Below are 27,581 nucleotides of genomic sequence, written 5' to 3'. Positions count from 1 at the left end.
TCCACAGCATCAGCCAAAAGGCCTAAGCATTGCCTCCTCACACAAGATTTAACTGCTTAACATACTTAATTAAAAAAAATAAAATAAAATTCACAAATCCTACACAAATACTTCCCCTATACTTCTATATTGCTAAGAGTATTTTCCCAGTGACATAAACCTCTTCCTGTCTGCTGCTCAAACACCAGTTTTTACCTTTCCTACAAAACTGACGCTCCACATTTTGTTTATCAAACACAAGGCACTCATAGCCCAAATCAGAGGTTCCACGCCTCAGAAATGAAAGTGATCACTTGTGCCCATGCTTGCTGAGACTCCCAGCAGCAGGATTTACCTCCAGTTCCCTGACTAGCCTCTATTGACGTTTTTCCTTGAAATCCAGATGATTGGCCTGGAGCCTCAGCATCTGGCTGCAGCCATGGTGCTCTACCTCTATATCCCTCAGCTTCCTGAGCATGTTTTGCAGGACAGCATTCGTTTCCTAAAGATAAGTAGGTAAATGAAGAAATAAATACATCAAGAGCTACTTTTTCTAAGATAAAGTATTGTCTTTACTAAAGCAGTACAAAGTTCAACAGCATAGTGAAGACCAAATCAGAGAAAGATTTTAGAATTTTAAGATCTAAGACACCAGCACATGTCAACAGAAGTGTTTACCCAACAGCAGACACACTTTTCATTCACCACCAAGAAATCTGTGTTGGCCCAAAAATCACTGTGAACACGATCTCTTGTGGCAGAGAGATCTCTAAAATCAGAGCCAGATCTCTACAGGAAATCTTTCCCTAAAAGAGTAAAGCCCTTCCAATCTCTTCTGTCTCCTAACTCAGTGGCAATGATAGAAACAGGGAGAATTTTTGGTGAAATGATGAATGGAGACAAAAGTTCATTTTTGTTCTGAATTAAATTGCTAAAACTTCAAATCAGATGTTTTTAGAAACACTTACTCCCACAGACTAAATAATTTTAAGGTCTGCTATTTTGAAAAGAATTTTCTTCTACCTAGAAACTGAATTACTTAAAACGCCTATGAAGTACAAAGTCCTCAGTGGAATAAAATAAGCTGGTCCCACTTCAATTCATACAGAAATTGAACTAAGTTACAGGTTGGAAGAATTATTTGACTCGGCGGCTCTGTGAAGACACTGCTACAAAATGCCCATGAATTTGGACTAGATTTAAGTTAATCCTCTAGCTTTACTTGTCCAGCAAGACAGGTTTCTTCCCTTAGGAATGCCAAATAAATAAAAAAAAAAAATAAAAACCAACCATTTCTACACAAATATATGCCTCAAAAGATGTAGAAATATTTATTTCTTCTGGTTTATCTTCCAGGTATTAACAAAAGTGAACTGGGAAATGTGAAGTAACAGATAGTTTGCTGTAAAATACTACAGAAAATTTAAAAACATTTTATATTGGAAAAGTAATTAACATTAGCAAACTCAAAATGTCATGATTATATCAAGCTCGTTAAACAAGTCAGCATGAGCTGCAGATTTTCAGAGTTTTGAAGAATTTCTGAATTTTTTGGGGTGGCATGACTGCTTGACACAATTCCCATAGCCACCTGAAAATATTTGCTCATGAAAAACATGGCTAGTTTTTTTTTAAATTTATTTATTTTTAAACCACGTGTAAATGACACAATCTCTCAAGTGTCCTAAGGAAAAAAAACATGAAGGGATGTATTTCCTGCCTAACCACGGGGTGATGCTATTTCCCTTCTTATCGAACTCAAACACCTCCTATCCCAGACCAGGATATGCCCAGCAGAGCTCACCACGAACCTGTCACAAAACAGAGAGGATGTTTTTTATCTGCGCGCCCCAGAGACATATTTCAATACTCTGTGACTCCACTCCATGCCTGCCTCAGCATTTTCACAGCCAAGTTCAGAATTAGGCAGTTTTTCCAGCCAGGACTTGCCCGTGTGCTCAGAATCCCACCTCTCTGCACATATTAAGACCACAATTAAATCTCCTTACTTTCATTTTATAACTCTGAATAACTAAAGGAGATTTAAACCAGGCATGTAAAAACACAGTTCAAAAGACTGCAATATATTCAAAGTCATAATTTATAAACCCAGATATTTCTGATGTTTATCTGACAAGTTTAAATTAATTAAGCTTTCAAGCAATAACTAATGTAGTCAAGTCCAGATTTAACATTTTTTTTTTTATTTCCCGGAGTTTTATAACTATATATAACATAACTGTAGAGTGACGACGGGCAGGGGAATAGCTACAAAAGCAAAGTGGAAAAACTGAAGTTTTTTACTACTGACCTAACCTACCTGCCTAGGTTAGGGTTTGGCACCTAGTAGTAAACAACATTTTCCTTTCAGAGAGTTTTGAAAGTTCTGAAAGACTTCTGAGTTCAGAGACATCAAGATTCTGAAACCCTATAGCTCATGCTGACCTGCTTAATGAGCTTGATGTATTCATGGCAATCTTAGTCTATTTATGTTAATTACATTTCCTACAATTTTGTAGGTTTAATACATTTACCAATAAAACCCCTACCTCTACAACCACTGGCAGAGAGCGCTGACAGAGAACATAATGTCCCATGCTATCCACTGCTCATTTTGTCCTTTTTTGAGGACAAACATCACTTGACAGAGCACAGCATACTTTTTCACCTGATTTTTTGATGCAACATTAAACTCCCTGAAGGTGGCTTCTACAACGCTACTGTACACATCAGAAGGCAATACCCTTCCAGAGCCTCCTCAAACTAACTTAGCCATTTACTGTTAGCCAGAATTCAGAGTTTACCCTGCTGTACCTGGCCACTTAAAAAAAAAAAAAAAAGCTCTGTCTAAAATTAGGCTTCTTCACAGCCTATATCATGCCCTGCCTGCATAAGAATCAGCTTTGGATGTAAAGTGACTTGTGTTTCTGCTTGTTTTGAGAAGGACTTCAGGTCCTTTCCACAAACTCCTTTGTTTTTCACTACTACTGTTTACTGATAACTTGGGTTAGGTGTTTACCACGGCAAACAGCCACAACACATTCCATCAAAGCTCCAAACCAGCATTACACACAAACTGTAACTTCATAAAGCTGTAATCTTCAGAACTATTCTTCACTAATTAGCTATTTGGGGAATTTTTTTCTTTTAAACCAGAAAAACACCAACACACCACACACTTTGCATCAAAAAACTTTTAGCCAACATATCATGGAACTTTCCATCTATTAATACATCATACCTGACAATCTTATTTTGTTTTCATTTTTTTTAATTAGGAATTCCATCTCCGTGAGGTTTACTCTGCAGATGTTATCCCTCCCTGCTGCAAATCTTTGTTGTTCCTCTTCCCACTGCCACTGAGCACTTTGAACATTTTCTCAGTCTCTGCTGCTTTCTGCTGATGTTTGTCGCTGAGTACTGCTGTTTCCTAAAAAAAAAAAAAAAAAGTGAAAGATAAAAGACAAATAGCACTGCAAATAAGCACGTTCAGAAAAAAAAGGTATAATTAACATAAATTCTTCTGTGTATTGTGATATCAATATCCTGTGAAACACTTGAACATTAACACTTCCAGTTTCACTACAGAGAAACAGTCACATTTAGTGTTCCTGTAGCATGTTTCACACAAGGACATAGAAATGATTTGGAGACTTTTAGCAATTAAAGCTCTTCTCCTTTTGGAAAGAAACAAAAAGTATACTCTTTCAAGTGAGGCCTCAATAGCATGGGGAAGTTAAATACATTCTTCTGCAACACTTGGCTAGTTTATTCGCAAATATCTATGTGATACTTTAGTCTGTATCAATTAATTTCAAGCTCACTTTAAGTAACAATAAAGACATGAAAAAGCCTATAGAACAACTTAAGGCAGTTTGGACTAATGAGCAAAGGCTTAGCTGTTCTAGGGAAATTTACTGCTGCTCAAGAGTTTTAAGTCTTCAGCCCAGGAACTGCCCCAAGATAGGGAAAAACTGCATATACCTCTCTGTGAAAGCTTAAACGCCAAGGAAATGTTCTTTTCCTATATGCAGTTTTACTAGGAAATTTACTTCATTTCACAAACTGGCTTTTGGGTCAAAATATCTTGTATTAGCTTTTTATGTTCCTGAGTACAACTAGCTATGTTAGCATTTATGTGATCACTGCTTTCTAATAGATTTTTACTTCAAATTCATCCTATTCCTCAGAAATTTCTTCCTGGGTGGAGAAGGGTGAAACAACCACAAGGACCATGTTGGGAAAACACAGTAACACAGTAAATTAGTGGACATGATGATGTGGGAGACCTGTCAGATGTCAGGAAGTCAAGCCTCGAGAAGAACAGCAAAAAAACAGTTTGGAGAAAATAGTAAAGACAGGGCACAAGTGAGATGCCCTGTCCAAGAAGTTGGGGTCATATCAAAAACACCACACAAGGTGAGCAAGGCTCCAAGAGACCAGAAAAAAGAAGCAGTAAGTTAAAAACTGAAAAAGAAATGAAAAGCAACACCTAGACTGTTTGGCTTCTTTGACATTTGTCATAATAAAAACAAAACCAGAAAAAAATGACAAAAAACAAACCAAAAAAATAAAAACCCCAAATAAACAAACAAACAAAAAAACCTCAACCAAAACAATTCAAATTCAAAAAACAGTTTGAGAAATTTAAACCAGCCATAAGATTTTTGTAATTTCTGTGTTTTCCAAATGAAAGGGCAGATTTCTTATTATCTTTAAAAAACAATCTGGCAGTATAAGTGCACTTGCAAGTTTCAGAGTCTCATTTCATCCTTGTAAGGTTACAAACTCCAGGAGTGCTCCAGACTTTTCAGTGAACACCAAAACGTCACAAATACATCTCCTGTACTAAATTTAAAGAGCATTATATTTACTAAGGTAACAAAAAATTAATGTCCTTGGATTTTAAGTGTGTGAAATCCCTCTCGGTTTGAGAAGGATTAAGAATATTTGAGTTTCTGAAAACTAGTAGGGAAAAAAATGTCTAGGTAAAACACTTCCTTTCCTCATACTGTTGTCATTACACACTGTCCTGGGGTGACTTTATGATGCTGGTATCACAAATCACCTTGTTTATATTACATATAAAGATCTGCACCTCTAAGACTGGCTTTGAGAGCGAAGGAGGGGAAGAAGAAGCTGCAGTTTGTGTTCAGAAAGAGCCCTCATTGTCCCCCATCCTGCTCCTGGGCTGTGCTGTCTGCAGCACCGACAGACAGCAGGACAGAGCTCTCCTTTCCTTTTAGTTAGTTTTTAGCTAGCTGAGTGTAATATATGTTGGCATAATTTGCGTTTTATTGTACACATATAAAATCAAGTATTAAAGCATGTTTTATGTAAAAAACACAAGCAACTTGAGGTTGCAAAAGCTGCTGGAAAACCAGGAATTTGCAAGAGAAGCACCGAACCACCCAGCAATTAAGATAACACCAAGAAGCAAGAGAAGTGCTCTAACAACCCAGTGATCAACCTAGTGATACCGACTTTATCTGATTCTCCAGGACCATACATCTTAATACCCAGTTCCCATAAAACTACTCAGACTCTCCCCATTTCTCGGAAACTTTGTTAACAAACCAACAGAAAAAAAATATTAGTATGTAGCAACACAAGAAAAAAAAAAACCCAAAACCAAAACCCTGACGCTGCATAGCCTCAAGCTGGAAAAAAATGTATAAAACAGAGCCCTCTAAAAGACAGTTTGTGAACTTGGGGGAATCAGTGCAACAGAGGCTGATTCAGAGTTCACCCAGCTCCCGTCCCAGGCTCGACGCTGACAGTGATTGAGATTGTTTCCAAAATTCCATTTTGCAAATTTTTCAATAAAATTTTTATTTATAAATTTGGCTGAATTTCATTTATAACACTGAGACAGAGAAGTTCCCCAGACTGGTTTTTTCCTTTTTTTTGGGGTCTGTGCAAACCGGCTTTGGACTGAAAAACACCCAGACAAATCCCGGGAGCTCACGCCTGTGGCCTACTGGGGCCTAGGCCTTGGCACTTTCCAGCACCGAGCTTCACCACATGAAAAGGACTTTTTCTGGATTTGCCATCTCATCAAACAGTGAGAGGTTTTATTTTTTAATATTTTTCAATTTCTGTTAAATAAAATTTCTTTCCACTTTTCTCCACAGAAATCTTTTCCTGAACCGGCTGGGGGAAGGGCCGCTTGGATTTGCTTTCTAGAGGGACCCCATTCAGAGGTTCTCTCCCAAATTTTCCCTAAACAAGGACAAATACAGTTATTTGTATAAAAAGAAAACTAAAGATGATGTGAAGAGGCCAGATATGAGCAATGAAAAATGAGAAATATTTGAAAAGATGAAAGAAAAAAGCAGTACAATGAGAACTCCTGGGGAGTTCTGGAAAGAATGTAATCAAATAAACAGGACTAGATTTTTTTTTTTTCCCCACTGAAATGTAAAAGGAAAAACCGGTGGACACAGTGATAAGCAGGATGCTGAGAGGGACTCTTTAACTACAATTCTGCACACACTGAGAGAAGAAATAACAGACGGTAAAGAGCGAGAGAATAAAAAGGGATTGATAGATTTAGCAGGTTATATTTAATTCATATGAGACAGCAAGTGTTTTGTGAAGACTTATGAGCTTGACATGGGAAAATAAGAGACATATGTATATATATATACATATATATATATATATATATAAAAAATATATACTTCTACATAAATAAGTAACCAGAAAATTTTGTCCAATCTCTGCTTTTTTTAATGACTTGGGACTGATGTAGCCTCTGGTCCATAATTATTATTTTTTTTTAAATTACCTTGCAGTTCCAAAAGTTTGGCTTTTACATTATTAAAAACGAGATTCACTTAATAAATTATAAAAAGTTTAATATAAACAAAAAGACAATTAGGAGACAAAGGAAATAAAACAAAGGGTTAAAACGGCTGGGTGCCCTGGCAGGTTGCCAGAACACACCTGGTATCTTGGGAACCCTCTTTTTATCCCCTCCTGCTGTGAGGGCTTGATGCATATTCAAACTTTTTCAAGAAGTATTTGGCATGTCCCCACCCTGGTTCTGCCTATTTAGAACATGCTCTGTTTGATTTCTATTTCTGCTATTTAGCACTGTTTTTGCTGGTCATCATTATTCTTGCTGATGAGCATTATTTTGAGCTTGGTTTCCTTTCTTCTGCAAATGGTCAGTGTTGATAACAGTCTGGGCCCCTCATCCTTCCTTTGAGGGCAGCTGGGCTTCATATCTTTCCCCCCTGCCAACGTCCTGCTACCAGCTTTTTGATAAGAGTTTGCTCTCCATTTCCCGCTGCTGATAATAGCCTGTTTTCCACTGTCCTTCTGTTGGAAAGCTTGGTCCTCCCATTTTCTTGCCTGTTGGAGTTATCTCACCTTATCCAGATGAAGAACATCCTTACCATTCAGAATTCCTATCTAAGCCTATAACTTGCTAAGAGAGAAAAGAATATAGCAAAAGCATATAGCATATAACATTTATCAGAATACTTGTGAAAAGCCAATATTTACAACATGAATTCACAACAACATCACATAGCTTGTCCTCTGCAGAATACATCTGTATATGAGCGCCTTTTCTAGCAAATGACATTTCACTCTCCAGACCTTGCTGAAGAGCCCCTCTTCTCTCAAGTTCCAACCTTAATTTAATTATTTCTTTTTCATAGCAAGACATCTAGAAAATAAATATTTTGGAAATTGCATTCACAGCTGCCATCTTATCCCTGAATTATATCTGAATTTGAAACACAGTCTAGAAACCGCATGTTTTAGATACCTTTTTTCTTTTTTATGCAAACTGATCCTGCTCCTAGATTAATTTCATGTACTTTAAATGTACCCCCCTGTTTTTCCAGACATACTCTGCCTTAAGAAAATAAAAGTTATAATTATATTGCACAGGCAATTTTCTGATAACTGTATTTAGCAACTAGAAAAACAGTTGTATTGGATGCTAGGCTATCGAACACCTAATAACTCATTGTGGAAACACAAACTTCAGACCACTGATGTTCAGCAGTCAAGCAGAATGCTATAAAACACAACAAACAAAACAAAGAAAACGTTTCAGAAAGGCTTCTTATCCAGTGTGAGAAAGATAGTCTAGTCACTGCTGTAAAAACTGGATCCAGAAAACCACATTAAAGCCATTTGAACACAAGAAGGTGGAAAGTAAAACATACATTTCTTCAGAACATCTATAAAGCAGCAGCCTGCATATTAACAGGAGTTCCATTCATGGGAAATAATTTAACCCCATTACGAAGGTTTTCCCTGATGCTCTTGTGGCAAACTAGTACCTAAATGAAGTAGCAGTGAGAAAATACTTCATTAAAATTTTCTTTAGTTTGAACTATTATTACTGCTCTAAGTAACAATTCTGCTCTTAGCAGTTTGTTAGGGGCAGCTGGTGTGGGTGATGTTCATCTGTTGTTGATTAAATACAGCCATTAAACCAAGTTTGTTTCTCCATATCCATTGATTTAAGGATTCCTTCTTCTTACACAGTGAATTGCTCTTGTCATGCTCCCATTGTTTCATCAGCGGTGGGGTAATTGAATAAAATGGATCCCTGGAATTACTGGGATTAAAACACACAAACAAACAAACAAACAAACAAACAAACAAACAAACAAACCCCTGTCTTACATTGAGAATTCGAAAGCTGAGGGTGCAAAATATTCTTCTGCATGACTTTGCTGTTGTGTAGTGGTCAAGTTTCTTACACACACCTTCAATTATTAGCAATGACTCCAAAAGTGATACCAGTTCCTATGAACAGGCATGAGATGCCTATGTAGTGCTACTTCTTTGTTATTTTCCAAATAGTTACTGTGATTTTGATTCACCTGGTGAGAGGATCATTTCAAGGAAACAAATTGCATTTGAGGAAACAAATTATACAAATTCCAAAAGTAAAATAAAGCAAACAAACAAACAAACAAAAGGAGTCCTTGCATCTTTATGGCATTTATTGGTTAATTCCAAATTTTTTTCCTCAACCTTATGGAGTTTCCTTCTCAAATCTTCAGTAGTGTCCATTTCTGATGGATTTCTATCCTGGGGTGACTGGGAATCTTGTTTATCATTACCTGACCTGAAATATATGTTTAAAAAAAAAAAAAAAAAAGAAAAAAAAAAAAAGAGTATTCCTTCAAATTTTTAATGCTTCTTTCTTTCAATTACGCAATCATGGGCCCAGTATTTTAAACATCCACAGAAGTAAAATGACTTTTTGCAGTTTTCATCTTACGGCTGCTCTTTGAAGAAAGAATTACATAGAATTGCTTATTGTGCGAGATTTGAGAAATGTGACAGCAGGAACTTGAAAGATAGATGCACTTTGGATTAATAAAGTTGATTTAAGTATAACAAGTTCATTATTATTTTCAGTATCTTTATTTTAGATACTGAACTTCCTTCATTTTTATAATTATCTACCAGGAGGAAATTAAAACAATTGCCAAGCTTTTTGTCTCCAAAATAAGACTCCTTTTTTATCATGAGTTATCATCTCTGTCATGAAATAAATGCACAGATGTGGAAAAAAATTCTCTTTTACACACTTTGTCTACAGAGATCCATACATTCAAACTACAGACATGCAACTGATCACAAGCACAACACAAATTAAAGGATTAGGACTCCAAATTACCCTCTTTTATCTTCATTTCCACTACTATATCAGTTAATACAAAATCTACTTGGCAATTAGCAGAATCAGCCCTCGAGCACCACAAGCAATAATAAAAGAGTCAAAAGAGTCAAAAATACATAGAATATACAGATTTACATATATAAAAAATATATATATGTACATATATACATACATAAAAATATTTATAAAAATATATATTGATTAACTAGTTAAATAATTTAAAGTCAAATTATAGCTTCAAACTAGACAACTTTTAAGTTATTTCAGTACTTGAAAATCAGTGTTCACACTATTTGATATATGTTGGTTTTCAAATTATGTTAAGTATGTAAGGCAGACAAGGTATTCTTCTCCACCCAGAAGTGCAAGAGTTTATGGGCAAAAAATGTGAAATACACCAATAAAAGAAACATGATTAAACTAAGCACCAGATTGGTATAATATAATACAGAAACTTAAATACTAAAATACTGTACCTTTGTCTACATGAAGTATTTTTTACAGAAATTACATTGTATTGGGATTTAATTAATAGATCTTTCTGAATAAAAAGTCACCACTTTACCCCAAGATTTGTGTATAGGCACAATTAACATTTTTCAGGACCAAAAATTTACCTGATGAGATATGTTTTTGTTGAGGGTTAGGTGTCCTTTCTTTTTTTGTTTTATTTTGTGTTCTGGCCTGCCCAGGGAATTTTTACCCATTATGTGCTGGGACAACCTAACTACCGGTACTTAGGGGTGCTCACAAAGGACAAAGAGTGGCCAGGCCCAGCGGGGGGAATGGGGCAGAAAAGGAGGGTGGGGACAGTTTTTAGCTGGCTATTCCTCAGCTTCGGGGAAGGACGTTCTGTGCTGGGTCGCGGAGCTGCAGCGGTGGAGAGAAGAGAATTTCGCCATCACCCAGACGGAGCTGCTGCTTCTTCTCCTTCTCCCCTCTTTGTTGGTGGCCTCGCACCCCCTGTCCTGCCAGGACGTGTGGCAGTGCCAGGCACCGCCGCGGAGCTGCTGATACACCTCATCCACCGGCACAGGATCTCAACTCATCCCTGCTGTTTCCAGCTGACAGTTCCTCGGAGCCCTGCAGGAGCACCGGGACTGGCTGCCCGAGAGGTTTGTGAAAACAAAGCCTCTCCCCCATCCCATCTCAGCCGAGAAAGCTGTCCCGGGGTCCCTGGTTCTGTGTTCTTGTTATTGCTGTAGTTATTGTTTGTTTGTTTCCCTGGTTATACTAGTAAAGAACTGTTATTCCTATCCCCAGATCTCTGCCTGAAAGCCCCTTGATTTCAAAATTATAATAATTCAGAGGGAAGGAGTCCACATTCTTTCATCCCAAGGGAGGCTCCTGCTCTCCCTAGCAGATACCTGTCTTCTAGAACCAAGACGTGGAAAAATGAACCCAGTTTTTACCTGAGCATAGGTTCTCTTCTAAAAGCAAAATCTAATGAAGGAACTGAATCCCTCATGATCACTCTTGTACTTTCAATTCTGCTCTTTCATCTGCCTTTGTAATTTGGTATGCAACTGGACACTGTGGCAATTCTGCCACAAATCAAATATCAAATATCAAATACAAAATTAATATCAAATATACCTGGAAACTGGACTTGTGAGAAAAAGGTGGAAAAACAAATTGCTGGACATTATTTTTTTTCTTTTAGTAAGATACCAAAATTGTTATATTTTTCAATATAGATTTATAGGTAAATTGTTCTTTTCAAATTCCATTCTAAAGTCACAGACTTTTGGGGTTTCTTTGTTTGGTTGGTTTAGTTTGGTTTGGTTTGGTTCGGTTTCGGTTTTTTGCTTTTTTTTTTTTTGGTGATACTTTTCAATGTAAGAGATACTTCGGGGTGTGGACGGTCTGGGGCATGGCAGAGACCTCTATAGTCGAGTTAGATGTTGGTAGTTTATTTCAGGGCCTGGGTTATAGAGCCCTGCTAGGAGTCAGCAGATGAAGCTCAAAGCAGGCTCAGAGGGAACAATCAAAAGGGGGTAAAAGATGAATACATGATTTTAAGACTTAAGATAGCTAAGAAAGAGAGTAACAGAACAGAAGTGAGAGAGCCGGGAAAAGAGAGAAACAAGAGAGTAGCAAGAGCGCAGAAAGAGAGCAGCAAGAGAGGCAAGAGAGCGAGCTCTCCTTTACAATTACTTATATAACCTATACATTTGAATATTCTATTCCTTTACTAACCAATCTTTAAAAGTATACTAATACAGTAACATTTGTGTGCGACCTATAGAAATCACTGCTTTTGCATATTTTTAGTTATCTCAGGGGTGCTTTGGACTTTTCCTTATAAGGCTGGGGAGAGGAGTCTCAGCTTAGTTTTACTGGGGGAAAGAATGTGTTCTGGCATACCAGACCGGTTTCTCTGAATCATTCAAACTGTGCTTTCATTTGTAGTTCTTCCTTAGCCTTTCTGGCTAAGGAGTCATATTTATAATTCCTTTCTGATTCAACCTTTCCAACATTTCAGAACTTGAGAAGGTGTTTTCTTCCTCATTTTTGTATACATACAAAATAAAAAAACAATTTATGACTCAGCTGGCTGCTGCAGACTCAAAATTTGATGGTTAGTTTTATGCAAGAATGGTTGATTTTAAAAAAACCTTGGCATCTACAGATCCTAAAGTTCTTTAGAAGATGAATATAATTGTCTATATCTTGCACACAGGGACTCTAAAATATAGAGCATTACATTGCTTTTTCAAGATGATGAAAGAAAACTGAAATTATTAGACAAAGAATTTAGTAGGGAATAATATTGACGGAATTTATATGTGAAAAAAATTAGTTTTTCATAATATGGTTATCAAAAATTAAAGCAAAAATTAAATTACTGGATAGGTATGAATAAAATGAAGATTTTTGAAGCTTAAAATCTTAGAAAAATTTGTGCCTACATCTAAACTATGGCTTGTCTAGACATTTGATAGCATCCTTGGGTGTTTCTACCAGAAGCCAGCTCAAGTATCAAAAGTGGGGATTAAATGCTTCACCATGGCGTGCTGTGCAAAGTGACACAAAAGTTCTGTGAATGTCAGTCTAAGCTGCCTGTAGTCCCACATTTTCAATATTTTAGAAGCTCTCTCGGTTTCTTTACTAGGAGTTAGTCTGTTGCCAATGATTTCTGTATTTACAACACATAAGAAAGTACTGGTTTTCATTTTCTTGAAATGTTTTATAGGTATTCAAGAATAGGCTTTGTGGAAAACTTGATATCCAAACCAGAGTAATATTTGGCCAGTATTCATTTTAGACAGTGATAGGCACAGGTTTTACACAGAGAAGTCAGGCAGTATAGAGATATTTATTATTTTTTCAAAGATTTATGCTTACTACTACTCTGACAATAAACCATGTTTCCATTTTACTGGGCATCCCTGTCATGCTACCTGTATCAGGTGCAGATGTGCTGTACTTGCAGACATAGACTATCTGATAAATTTTAACTCTTAGAAAGAAATCTGGCTAGAAATTTTTATTCTCATTCTCTGTACTACTTTAGATTTGTCAATGTTCATTTCCCAGCCTATGCACCAAATAATGGGGTGGGTTTTAGCTCTAGCTAAAAGCCACCAGAGTACTTACTCCTTTCTTGCTGTGAGACATGGATTAGGAGAAGGGCAAAAGAGGCTTAAAACTTACAAGGAATAAAGAAAGTTGATTAACAGAACTACAAGAATAAGAAATCAGAAAAAAACCTCCAAAAACTTTCCCCCCCCAACCTTTCTTTTCCCAGCTGACAACATAGAAACAAATCTTGGGATGTTAAAGCAGTACCAACTAGACAATACTTGTCTTTTCATCAGTCTCTGTAGGGAGAGGAAGAGATTTTTCTTGTCATTCCATGGAGAGTTCTCCACAAGAAAACAGTTTTCTTTTGGCTTTTCATTTCCAGGACTGGCAGCTGCCCAGGAAAAAATTCTGCCGTCATGCCTTCCTCCCATTTTCACACCACTCAGAGGTGTGTTCATGGGCCATCAACTCAAGGGGTATTTTTGAAGGATGAGTTATTCAAAGGCAAAGGTTCTCTTCTGTCTCTGTGATCATCCCTGGGAGCAGAGGTTTTCCTCTTTCCCTGGGGGCCAAGGCTCTTCATCAGCTCTCTCTCTCTCTCTCTGTTCAAGCATCTCATGGGATCACAGTTACTCCACTGTCTGCTCAGCTGAATCAATGGATCCCTTTGCTCAGATTTACAGTTTGAATACTTCAGTCTCCCCAATACTCTTTCATGAATGAAAGTTCTTTTTCAGAAGATTATTGTCCATCTCCACGGCCCGACCAAAAGAATATTTCAGCTGATAAGAGCATCTCCTCCTTCTCCTTCCATCTGAGGCTTGAATTTCTTTTACTGACCATGATGTTTTATGGTTTCTCTCTATATGTCGATTGCTCTGACTTTTCTCTCACTAGAGTGGCAATTAAAGTCTGCAGGTTTCATCTGTGTAGTGAAAGAGTTAAATCTTGCCCAGGCCAGGGCTAGGTATTCACGGTGTCAGATTTCAGCTGGGCAGCCCCTGGAAGGCAGAGGATGGTTTCCAGCCTGGAGCCATCTGTGCGGGCCATGGGGGGCGAGATGTCAGCAGCCGTGGCCCGGCCCAGCCTAGTGCCAGTGGCCCCCCTGGAAATGGCTTCAGCCACCCCGCTGGAATGGGACCTGGAGGGTTTCCCAGGAGGGGCCAGAGCAGAGCCTGGCCTGGCCTGGGCGAGGGGGCCCCGCAGTCTCCATCCCACGCCCGGGAGCTGCTGGAGTCTGGCCCAGCCTCCCCCAGGCCGCACAGGCCGCGGGGGAACGGGGCCAAGCCGCACCAGAGCTCCGATACCTGTCAAGGCTGGAAACAAAGAGACAAGAAGTTGCCGGGCTTGGCTTTAAAAGGTGGTATTCACAAAGAGGAACATATTTTTCAGTGCTGCAAAATGCTGTCAATCTCACAAGTGGCCAGCTGTTGGCCTGATCTCAAGCCGAGAAGAAACTCCCAGCAGCCTCTCTCAGAGAAATTGTGTCCATGGATGTTTTCCACATTTTTTCCTATATCCCAAACTACCACATTCTCTAAAAAGATTTTCTGTAGAAATGTATGTATTTTAAAATTATTTTTAAACCAGATAATTTTAGCATTTATAAACATGACTAAAAGTAGATAATGATGCTTTGTGAGTTGCTGTTCTTAGCTGGTTTTAGTGAAGGCTGTGATGTATCCATCACAGATATTAGATTAATAATAAGAAGAATTAGGTATTTATAACTGTGTAAGGAATAAAAGGAAAATTGCTATGATACAAATCCCCCACCTTATATCGTGGTAGGAAGTAAAAATCAAGAACCAATTTGTAAAATAAAGCTATTTAAGGAAGTGGTTTTGAAGAAATGAAATGTTTCTGGAATGCTTCCACTGGTTCCAACACCTCCCAAACTGCCCTGGCACTGGCAGCATTGGGATGAAAGAAAGAGGTCCGTGGTGAATTTGTATGTGCCTAGACAGTACCTAGAGCATTTGAAATGATATCTTTAGGCTTAAGCTGAAGTAGAGATGCAACTCCTAAGTCCTTCATTCGAGATAACTCTCAAAATTAACTTTTAGAAAATAATGTTTTGAAAAACAGGTTACACCCCTCATTCTTGCAGTCCTAGATAGGTGTGTCCTTTTCCCAGACTAGCACTAAGCTTTATAGAGACTGAGAAAAAAAGTTTTCAGCACTAGTAAAGTTTTCCACATGATAGTGAGAAAACCTTGGTTATTGTCCTTAAGCCATGGTGTATTGGTTTTGAAAAAAAAAAAAAACCAACCAGAAAAGAGGAAACAGAAAGTTAGAAAAAAGTGAGAAAAGTTCAAATAATTAGAAAGTCAGAAAAGAAAACAGAAAGTTAGAATAAAGAATAACTATTTAAGTAGGCATGTTCTGAAACACTTGTGTTTTTCTTCTAGTGTACCTTGACAGAGGCATTTTTTAAACTGAATATGTAAAATATTGATAAAAAGAAATAAAAAAACCCAACACTTCTCTAATCAGTCTCATGTGATTACATATGTATTAGCATACTTGTTTGTTACACTGGAGATACTTTTTGTAGCTTCTTAGAATCATAGAACCATACTGCCTTGGGTAGAGCCATGGCTTGGGTTGCAAGGCACTTAAAGACCATCTTGTCCCAACACTCCTGCCATGGTCAGGAACACCTTCCATTAGAGCAGGCTGCTCAGAGCCCCAGCCTCACCTTGGACACTCGGCTCCTCAACTGAGCACCCACTGAGCCACAACAGCAGCACTGAGCAGTGCTGGAAGCTGCAGGCAGTGTCCCAAAAGCCAGAGTGTGTTCAGGCAACACTGGGAGGATTTGGGAGGAAGGCTTTGCTTTATGAGGCATTGAAGAAAGAGGGAAGAAAGAGAAAAAGGAAGCAGAGATCCCATAGGAGAGGATCACCAGGGTTGGGACCAGCATTGATCCAGCCAGGGTGTCCAGGGTATTGTGAGTTCCTCACCCAGGCTCTGTGGGGATACCTTTATATAGGTAAGGCCATGTAGGCTCCCTGCATCACTGTCAGACTTTGCCAGTAGTTCTGAAAACAAGAGGCAACAAGGACACCATTAAGACTCTTATCCCATCCTCCCTGACATTACTGTAAACCTGTGGGAGGCTGCTGATCTTTTTCCTAAAAGCTTGTCTGGTGAAGTTTTTGTCATCCTATGGCAAGTGCAGACTGCAAGAAATTTACAGTGGGAAGGGATGGATGGGTGAATCATTCGATTTCATGCCGAGGATTGGCACTGACTTGGCTGGAGATGGTGTCTTGTTTCCAGGGTTGTGGCATGGTAGCCATCGAGGGTTACCAGGGATGGTTTGTGCCCATTTCACTGCAGTGGTATTAGGGGAAGCTCTGCTGTTGGAGAGCAAGTAACACAGGATTTGCTGTCCTTGTAAGGCCACAGTGTTTCTTAGAAAGCACTGCAAAAAGTGGTGTCAGTACGAAGACACAGAGAGCAGCCAATCCAGGTCTGCTCCAGAAGCCTCAGGCTGAAGACAGGGAAGTCAAACACCTAAGGCAGCAGCACTTCACCCAAGTACACCAAGGGTGGTTTGAGGTGGAAGGCTGAATTCTGCTTAAAGTTTTATTTTTAAGAGGTCTGCAATTTTTCTTCCTCTCCACGTCTGACTTTCCAGCCAAGTGATGTACTCAAAGAATGTTTTTACTGCATGTGTTTTGCATTCAGTGTTATTAGTACAAAAATGGCTATTTTGAAAGCATGTATCTCATGAAATCTTGAAGCCATTCTTAGCCTGTATATGTGGCTGTCACATTTGGAAAGGAAGAGGAGGTTGAGGTCAAGTGGTGGGGAAAATCCCCCAAGCGTCCAGTACTGACATCCACCCCTTTTCTCATTTCTGCTCTGCTTCCAGCCTCTTCTTCAAGGACAGCTAAACACAATGGCTGAGCCCAACAAGAATATCACTCCATCAGTCTTCATCTTGTGCAGGAGGCTGGCCAAGTTCTTTGTGTGTCAGGGAGGCAGACGTAGTCAGAGGAAAGCCAGCCCTGATTGTGACTGTTGTGGCTGTCAGGGTGAAGACTGTGTTTTAAGGTTTGTAATCGGAAAGATTTTCCACCTTATCTGGAGATTCCCCTGGGAACTCCAAGCTGAAGACATTCAATTCTCACTCTTCTTTCCTCAAAAGCACAAAGATTTGGGGGCTGGCTATAGACTGTAAATGCACAATCAACAACTACCTACATTCTTTTCTATGTTCGGCCATGTTCAGTTAACAAGAGAAATCAGCTGGACAAGCCTGGGCCACAACAGGCCCTTCCTTCTGAAGGCCAAGGACACTTGTTCATATACCAAGACTTTGTAAAGACTGGGGCATCTTTGTATTCGTTAACCTGATGAGTTCTGCTCTTTTCAACAACAAAATCTTCTCACCTGCAGCAGGTGGGGACCGCCTCATGCACAGGTGCAGCTTCACAAGCACTGCAAGCTGGGATGCTGAGATCTGGTTCGCACCAGGGTTTATCCCAACTGTGAGCAGGCATGGGACAGAGGAGTAGTGACAGGCTTCTGGGAAAGGCAGCAGGGTGCCAACCCTCCCTCACATTCCTCTGCCAAGGACACTGTGTCCTGCCCCGTTCTCAGCAGATTCCAACAGCCTTCTCTTCTTCAGGGATGCTCCTACTTGGTTCCCCAGCTATGAACTTGTAGAGCTAGATCCAAGCCACACCAAATCACCTGAGCTCATACAATCATTTTTAACAGGTATATAAAGCAGCTTTCCAGCAACTATAATTTACTGAATTGGTGTCTTTCTAATTGTAAAATTCAGAAGTTCTTTTTTAATATAAATTGAGTTTTTTATTTCTTCCTCTTTGGAATAGAGCATTTTTTATTTCTCCTTTGGTTTTTTAGGGAATTGGACAGAAATGACAGCCAGAAACACACAGGTCTAAGGAGTATGGGGACATTACACATCCTAAAGGCAGCTGACAGCAAGAGTGAAATGTGATTCAGAATAAGGACGTGCCTGTAAAAGCTCTGTCTCAGCCCACACTCTCAACAGCAGCACTCTTGCATGCTCCATCCAGCAGCAGCAGTCCCCAAGTGCCCAAGGGAAGGCACCCCAGCAGAATTCACCCCGTGTTCCCCACGTCACCATTCCTTGTGCTGCTGCACTGACGAGCTGTAGGAGCAGCCCCTGGTCCAGACAAAGCAAGACCCAAGTCTCAGGGTTTAAAGAGGTGACATTTTCTTGAACTTCACTTGAACAGAAGGGCAACAATGGATCAGGTGTTCAATCACAAAACACCCCAAGATGTCTCAGATACAGGGGGCTTAACATCATTGGCATGCAGACAATTGAGGAATTGGTAAAATAGTCTCCAAGTTTGAAAGGGGCATTCACAGCCCCTTTGAATGATCCCAAGTATTGTCCTCCCTCAGTCAATTTCATATCCATCCTCAAAAGAAGGTTATGGCATTGCTGGACACACCTCTACCCTGTCAGCTGAATAAACTAGCAGCAGGAGACTTAGGTAGAAGTATAGACTTCAAAGTCCTCTTAGGTCTGTGCAGGAATCAATATCTGTGTCTCTCTAGAAAGACTGGTTGTGATCTATTATTTTGGAAAAAACTACAAAACAGAGTTTCCATAGGGACATTTCAACTCAATTTCTCTTTAAAACCTCTTGAAGAGCCTTGCCTCCAACACTTCTTGTCATGGTTTTAAAGCATTTGGTAAAACATTACTAGAAAACTTACTTACGTTTTTGCTGTGAGATATGGATCAGAACAAGAGCAAAACAGGCTTAAAACTTGAAAGGAACAAAGAATGTTTATTAACAAAGCTACAAGAATACGAAACTAGTATAAAACTTCCAGAACTCTGTTTTCCCCACTACCCAGCCATTCTCTCGTTCACATGACAACATAGAGACAAAAGACTTTGGTGCTTAAAACAGTCTCAACTTTGCTATAGTCTTTTCATCAGTCTTTGTAGAGAAAAAGAAATTTTCTTCTGCTAATCTATGGAGTTTTTAACAAGAAAGCCATTTTCCTATGGTTTTCTATTTCTCTGATGTCAGCCACCCAGAAAATTCTGTCATCGGTTCTCTCCTCTCATTTCACATCACTCTGTGGTGTGTTATGGCTCACGGGTCAAGGGGTTTCATTTTAAGGATGAGTTATTCAAAAGCAAAAGTTCTCTTCATCTGTCTCTGTGAGTATTTCTGGAAAAAAAAATTTTCTCCTTGTCTCTTAGAGGCCACAAATTTTCAACAGCTCTCACTTCTCCATTTCGGTTCTAGCATCACATAAGATCACAACTACTTTACCATTTGCTTAAATTCACACTTTGAAAGACTTTATTTCCCCCCAAAATACTTTTTCATGAATTAAAGGAGTTTTTCAGAACACTATTGTCTGTCTCTATAGTTTTAGCAAAAAAAAATGTCTCAGCTTATTAAAGCATCTCCTTATTTCTCTCCCCATCTGAAGCTTAATTCTTTTCTTTACTGTCTTTGATAGTTTCTGTTGTCTCTTTACCTGTTGGTCACTCTCTCCCTTCCTTTCTCTCTCTAGAAAAAAAAAAGGATTAATCTGCAAGTCTCATCTGGGTAATGAAAGAGTTAAAATCTTGCCCGGGTTTTGTAGATGGTTCTGTGATCTCTGCCACAGCGTGGCTGGAGCTGTCTGTGATAGATTTTTTTTCATGGCTGCTCTAGAGAGTGTGGTCACTGTCTCAGCCCTCTGCAGGTCAAGAGCTTTTTATTTCCTTACTTGACAGTCTCTGGTGAATTCAGTCACACTGAAAACCGCAGCCGAGCTAAGGACTGACTTGGCCCGGCTGGAGTCTGGGGGAAGCCCCGCAGGCCCCATCTCCCGGCCGGGAGCTGTGGCAGGCTCAGCCCAGTCCCTGCCCGGGCCGCATGGGGATGGGAGGCCAGCTGGAGCTCTGTTACATTTTACAGCCAGAAAGCAAAGAGACAAAGAAATTCCTGGGCTTAGGTCTTAAGGTGGTGTTCACAGGTAGATCTCACTTTTCAATGGTCAAAACTATTGTCAGTTCTCAGAAATGGCCAGTTATTGGCCAAGAGAAAAACTCCTATCAGCCTCCAGCAGTTTTAACTTCCTCAGGTGCTTCACTTTGTTTTCTGAACTGCCAATCTATCACACTTCTCCATGTGTTTTATGGAACACTTGCAAAAGATCTGGATATTCCTTGGCTCACTGACAAGATGAGGCCATGATCTCCAAGCAGTCCTGGCAGCTGCTTTAGCTGACAGCTTAGAGCAGCCCATAACACATTCCTCTGTAACCCTCCCAAACAAGCTGATTCACAGAGGGGGCTGTCCAAACTCCTACACTTTCAACCACTTAAGGCAAAGTGTGTGCTTTGACAGGAAAGGTTGGAAAACACCCCTATATGTATCATAACGAATTTCCATTTCCTCTAATATTTTCTTAAAATGTAGGCAACCTCATAGTAGAGGTACTGGGCCTCAGCACTTTCCTGATAAATTTATTTCAGTGGACAAACCTACATCTTGAAGAAAATAATTGACCAGAAGAAAAAAACCACTCCAATATGATACAAGTAACAATGAGAGAAGGAGTTGTCACAAATCAAATTTCTTTATTCTTTAAGTTCAATACTATTGTCTTTCTAATTCTTAAACTTCTTAAATTTCTTTGAACTAATCCTACATTTTTAGAAACTAACCAACTGCTTACTGCTAACAGAACCTACTGTTTAATACTAAAGTAAATAATCCTAAAAGCCTAATCTTCTGGTTTAAATAAAAAGTCCAGAGTTCATAGATATTTTTGGCTGAAGCACTTGCCTGGTGCCAGAACTCCACCTACTGCTTGTCAAATTCAGATATGAGGCTCTGAATATGTGACAGCTTGCTGTGGAGGTACAGGCACCTGTTCTTCATTTCAAAGTAGCTTGGGCTATCCTATGAAGGAGAAATCAAAAGAAAATTAGGGCATGCAAACACTTCTGCAGAGTTTACAAGACGTGCTTTGCTTTAAGAAAGCCTTGAGCCAGACTCAGCAGTAACCACGCCCTGCAGATCTGATGTCAGACATACCTGTTGTATCTGCTGATAATCTGCTAGGATTCGATGAAGCAGCATCTTCAAGAAAAAGACACACAAAGAATGTTTCACTACCACCATAAAATGCAAATTTTGCTAAAGCACTACAAATGCACTCCGTTTGACTCCCGAGATTTTCTTCTCTGTGAGCTACACCACTCTTCTGGGAGCTTTGCAAAAACAAATCCCCAACTCCCAGTATCACCCAAGATCTGCAATTAAGCCTCTCAACAGGCACCAGAAGGAGCACATGCTCTAAGACTCTGCTTGGGACACCTCTCACACTACAGTTTGTTCTCAGACAGTTCAAACAGGGTTTTATGGGCAGGGTCTTGCCAAAAGTCTGACCCAGCCCAAGCCGTGTCTGAGCATATATGCCAATTCCTCAGTTTCTCTGCATCTCAATGAGCAGCCCCAGGGAATCCAAAAGACTGCTCTGATGAAGCAGGGTCTTCATGGGTTTATCCTTCTCTACCTGATGGGCTTCAGAGCCTGCGGTCACAGACTTCCATTGTTCCTGAAGCTGTGTGAAGTGCTCTCTGATCTTGTCAATCCGAGTATATAAATTTCGGTATTCCTCATACTCTGCATTGAAGTCATCCTTGTAGCGCTGGCGTTGGTCCAAGGAGACTATGGCTACGTATTTTCTAATGGAAAAATCAGACCATTTTTCTAGGAGTGTACTCTAAGAGAACATTCTGATATGTTTCTATTCCATAAAGCACACGTGCACTCTTACACCAAGCACGTGGTGAATGTCAAATACAGACCCCCAAACTCTCAGTCAATCACTCTGGGTCTCAATGTTTCTACATGCAACCTGATGTGCTTCAAGAGAATGAAGTCAGGTAGCTCTGAAAATCTGTCACATTTCTATGACACCTAGTAACTACTGTTTTACATTGTAGAGGTTTTCTTCATTAGCAAGTGGATCACGTTTAAGAAATATCAGCACTGATTTCAAATGTCAAAGGACTAACAAACACAGCAGCTTCAGGGAGAGAAGAAATATTGCCTAATTTTATCTTCTTTCTGAGTAGGAAAACCTTTTCATTTACATTTCTTTTTGAAAATCCATCTGCAATACTATTTTGGCAGGGACTGCATTTCTATTGAGTTGGTTGCAGAGTTGAACTTTTGAGCTCCATCTCTGTCTGTCTAATGGCAAAGCAGAGTTAAGGATAAAATTTCATTTTTCTAATGAGCAGCAGTTACGTGACTGAGAGTTGAAAAGAGGCACTTGTATCAGAGGCACAGGAACAAACTGCAGATTGGTCTGAAACCACAACTAAACCCCAAACCACATCAGCTCTTAAGGAGGGCAAAACTCATTAATGCTTGAAGCCACTGATGGGAGTAAAACCTTCTTCATTCCCTTCCCCCTCAAATCAACACAAGTGCAGTTCTATCAAACTCATGACCCAAATCCAAGATGAAGTGGCAATGAGAAGAATAGATACCACTTCAGCAACGCCACACCAGTGCTTCTGCTCCACTGGGCCTGAAGACCAGCTTCTTTCTGGATGACAAGAACTCCCTTCACATGGGAAGGAATCCTTCAAAGCATCTGAGATTAATATTTACAAGCAGGAAATCTTTAACAACTTGAAATTGTACCAAGACAGACAACGTGTGCCAGTGATGCACCCCAGGCCAGATGCACCTGACCGGCGTGCTGCATGGTTTTGAAAAGAAAACTGCAGAGGCCTTCCAACATTTTGGGAGGTAGCAGAGAAGCAACAGCCTGGACTATTGGCTTTTGTCCAGTGACATCCCCTAGCAAGAGCCCTACCACAGGCCTCCTTCCATTGCTCCCCTGCAGGGCCCGCCGTGCCCTCAGCCTCCCCACGGAACATCCCTGGCTGTATCCAATATGAGCCAGGGCCCTGCCGTGCCTGCTCCAAAGGCCGCAGCTGCCCCAGAGCCCAAGGGCTGCAGGAGGCCTGACTGCCCTTGCCAACATCACAGCTCTGACAGAAGCTGAGAGCAATTCCCACTGCTTTATACCACAAACACACACACACACTTCCCCCTCCCCTCCTGCACTGCAAATCCCATGACAGGATGCAGCACCACTGCTGCAGCTGCCCTGGGCAACTGCACTGCAGCAAGGAAGGGCCTTTCCAGGCCTAACCCACCTCGGTGCTCATCTCAGCTCTGAGCCTTGGAGGCCCAGCAAAACCTTCTCCAACTTATCCTTTCCACATAGGAAACAGCTTGACACTGCACCCCACTGAGAGTTAATGGCAATTTTACTCACCTCAAGTAGTCTGGTTGGTTGGCTGTTGCAGAGCAGGTAGAGGCAATGGAAGTATCTTTTCTTTCTCCTGCAGAAAAGTAGCATCTTGATTATAAGATCTTTCAATATCCAAAAAACACCAAATGTATGGGCTTGAACAAGTCCTTTTAGAGCTTTTTTCACACAGCAAATGACTCCGAAAAAGATACAACATTTTATCATGGGATGGGCACATGTGATCTTCTCCACAGTAGCCAGTCCCAGGGTTTAGAAAGAGGATGGCCACTTTGTTCTAGAGGTTCTGTGTTACTACATGGTGTAGCAGAAGTATAAACAGAAGTGTCAAAGGGGTACTAAAACTGGACAGAAACAGCAATAGTCACAGTATGTTCAATACAACTGGTAAGCTTTGGGGTGGGCATTTCATTTCCAAAAGTGTATTTGCTCTCATGGCTCAGTCCACACAAAAGTTTCAGCCTAAGCCCCAACTTGAAACACAGTACAGATTTTTCCAACAGCAACTGGGCAGAATTTTCTAACTCGCTTTTGAAAAACAATGCTCACATCTTTAGAGACTCAAGCAGGAATCTTTCCAAAGACATCCCAAGGTTTGCAGCTACCACGTGTATGTGCAGAAGAAATGTGCAAAGACCATCTCAAGGCACCTGTCTCTACAAGCACAGCACCACTTGCAAGACTGCACACTCTAGACATGCCTCCAGGGTAAAAAACCTTGTTATTTGCAAGTTCAACCTCCAAAAGAGACAAGACATAGATTTAACAAAGCAACTGAACTCTGCCCTACTGGGAGTGTCCCTCTGATGACAAATCAAGTGCTCCTTGTGGATTTTCTGGTTTGCTTTTCAATGCTGTTTTCAGTCTGTACCACTTCTAGACCTATTGAAGACAGAAATTCTGCAACTACAACTCCAGCAAACCACAGGCCAGGTTTTGTAGCTTCCATGGAGTTTCCATCAAAAGGCTGAGTTCAACAAACAACGATGAAATCATTGAGATGCTTACGTGTTATGAGTTATGTTTGTTCAATAACTGGGATTAATTGGGATGATGTTCGTCAGTTAATCAGGATGTGGTTGGTTGTTTTTTTTTTCTTTTTTTTGCTCTCTTTTCCTTCGCAAGCTAATGTAGAAAGCTTTTCGCAAGTTGTGGTCGGGGTTGTTTTCGTACAGACCAGGCGCGGGACTTTCCAGGAAGAAGAATAGAAGTGAAGCAAGATGTTTCAACAACAACCCCGAAGCATGCGCAAAAGGCTCGTGAACATCTTAAAAAGACTGACTGAAACCTCAGTATGCGCGGCAGTTGGCGGGATAGAAAAACCCCCTGTCGCCCAGCGCTGCATTGCCTCCTTGTTTTGCTGCAATGATTAATAAAATTTGTTAATTAGCTGCTAATTTGACTCTTATTAATCAATATAATCAATAACATACATGTTTCAGTAAACTAGTCTGCAGTAAATGGGTGATAGGTTTCTATCTCCAGCATACAGTCTTGAAAAGCTGCTGATGGAAAAAGTGGTGGCTCAGTCAACTGTCTGAGACAACTTTCTGTTTATTAGAAATCAAACGGAAAGAAAAAAAATCCATTCCCTGTGACTTTCTAGTGCCTGGCTCTTCCTTTTAACCACGTTCTCTGAACAGCAATCTATTTGACATCTCTTTCTTCTTGACTGGTTTTGCACTACTGTCGTGGTTTTGAACTAGTAATTAACAAAAAGGGGAAAAAAGAATTATTTATTTCTTGCTGTGAGATATGGATTAAAACAAGAGCAAACTAGGCATAAAACTAAAAAGGCGAAAAGAAAGTTTATTGACAAACTACAAGAATAAGAACACCAGAATAAACTTTCAGAAAAACCTTTTCATTTCTTACTGCCCACCATTCTTTTGTTCACATGACAACAGAGACAAAAACTTTATAATTTTGATGGTTTAAACAATTTCAATTCTTTCTACAGTCTTTCCATCAGTTTCTGTAAAGAAACAGAAGTTCCTTTCTGTTAATTTATGGAGTTTCTCACAAGAAAGCTATTTTGTTATAGTTTTCTGTTTCCTTGATATCAGCTGCCCAGAGCTGCTGTTATCAAAGCCCACCCCTCCCATTCCACATCACTCTGAAATGTGTTATGGGTCATGATGTTTAGGGATAGTATTTTCAAGGACATGTTAGTCAAAGGCAAAAAAAAGTATTCTTCATCTGTTTCTGTGAGTTTCACTAGAAAACACTTTTCTCATTGCCTCTCAAGGCTTCAAATCTCTCAGCACTTCACTATACTACAATTACTCTACTTTTTACTCAAATTTACACTTTGAACACTCTATTCTTCCCCATACTCTATCATGAATTAAAGGAATTCTTTTCAGGACTTCATTGTCCATCCCCATGGTTTTAACAGAAAGATATTTCAGCTTAATTAAAGCATCTTCTTAATTCTCTACCTTTCTTGACGCTTTTTTCTTTCTTCCCACTAGTAGTTTATAAAGTCTCTTTCCATGTTGATCACTCTCCTTTTCTCTCTCTGGATAAAAAGATTAATCCGCAAGTCTCATCTGGATAAGAAAAAGTTAAAATCTTGCCCAAGCTTTTGTAGATGGTTCGGTGATCTCTGCTGAACAGGAGCTGGAGCCGTCTGCGATGAAAAGTTCCTCATAGCTGCTGTAGAGAGTGTAGTTAGTGTCTCTGCTTGCAGCAGGCTTAGAGCTCTTCTCCTTCTTTACTCGGCAGTTTCTGGTAAATTCCATCACGGCAAAACCTGCAGCTAAGCCAGGAACCGGCCCGGCCTAGCTTGGCTCAGAGCAAGCTCCCGCAGGCCCCATCTCCCGGCCGGGAGACGGGAGACGCGGCAGGCCTGGCCCGGCCCCCGCCCGGCCACGTGGCCGGGCAGAGCGAGAGGCTGAAGCTCTGCTACCTTTCACAGCCAGAAAACAAAGAGAACCACAGACTTCTGGTTGTACACTTTAAGGTGGGGTTCACAAGTTGATTCCACTTTTCAATGGCTAAAACTGCTGTCAATTCTCAGCAATGACCGATAATTGGTCAGGAGAAAAGACTCCCAGCAGTCCCCAGCAACTTTAACTTTCTTAAAGGTAAAGTAACCCCATGACAACTACAGACGGAGAATTTCTAAAAATTAAGATAGATTTAGATAAGGTTGCAGCAGCACAGATTTCTGGCCTTTGCTGTTTTTCTGCCATTCCATTCCAAGAGTTACAGTGGAATGGAATGGCAGAAAAAACAGTATTGGTTTTTCATGAGCATAAAGCATGGAATAATGGTAGAGCAGAAATGTAGAGCAGTGCCTTCATGTATGCAGCCTTCAAAGCTGCCTTTTCACAAGGTGCAAGAACACAATTATCTACTTGAGAACACTGTCAAAGAAGGATATTCCCATAAGAGATAAGGCAGCAGAAGAGGAATTTGAGAGAAGCACAGATGGCATGAAGGAAAGCACCAAGCCTTGGCCTAACAGTGCTGAAGGTTTGCAATTAGGACACCAGACAAACATTCCACTGGAGAGACTGTGGGTAAGAGAATGAATGCTTCCATCACTTCTAGCCCAAGATGTGGGAACATCTGTGAGCACCCTGTGGATCCAGTATAAAGGTGGTACTTCCAGAGCAACATGGGGACCTGCACCACCAAGAAGACCAGAGTGAGGAAGGACCAACTGGACAACACAGAATCCAGGTGGTAGTGATATCTTCCTACTTAATGTCTCTCTCTTCCCCCCACCCTGCCTCTCTTATTTCTTTATATCTTCTCTTATTTCTTTATATCTTTTTATCTCTTTATATCTTTATATCTAGTTTGCATTTACTGTTAAATAACATTTTTACTATTGACACTGGAAAAGGGCTGCACTTGCACCTGAATTTGGGGAGAAGCTTCTCTTAATAACCAAATCTTTACACCACGGTTATCCACCCAGGACTTAGGAAAGGCAGCACATTAATACCTTCATCGAATTCCGAGGGACAGAACTGCTTCAGCCTCCCCAGTTGATTTTTCTTTCCATTAGGATTGGGGATCTCCTCCTCCACCCCAGAAGGCTCTGGGGTGCTAGAACTCTGAAATTTGTCTTTTT

At 40.2% G+C, this 27,581-nt stretch overlaps 1 long non-coding RNA gene across 1 annotated transcript; it reads right to left on the bottom strand.

Moving 5' to 3' along the window:
• Positions 1-20,849: 20,849 nt before the first annotated feature.
• LOC131572936 (uncharacterized) lies at positions 20,850-26,369 on the bottom strand. Its single transcript, XR_009276093.1, has 4 exons — positions 25,936-26,369; positions 23,501-24,854; positions 21,235-21,279; positions 20,850-21,099 (listed from the first exon to the last, which is right to left on the bottom strand). It is a non-coding gene; the product is annotated as an uncharacterized LOC131572936 (long non-coding RNA).
• Positions 26,370-27,581: the final 1,212 nt, after the last annotated feature.

This window comes from Poecile atricapillus, chromosome Z (genome assembly GCF_030490865.1).
Source record: "Poecile atricapillus isolate bPoeAtr1 chromosome Z, bPoeAtr1.hap1, whole genome shotgun sequence".
Lineage (NCBI taxonomy): Eukaryota > Metazoa > Chordata > Aves > Passeriformes > Paridae > Poecile > Poecile atricapillus.
Note: the sequence above shows the minus strand (reverse complement) of the source record. Positions and strands in the feature narration are given on the sequence as shown.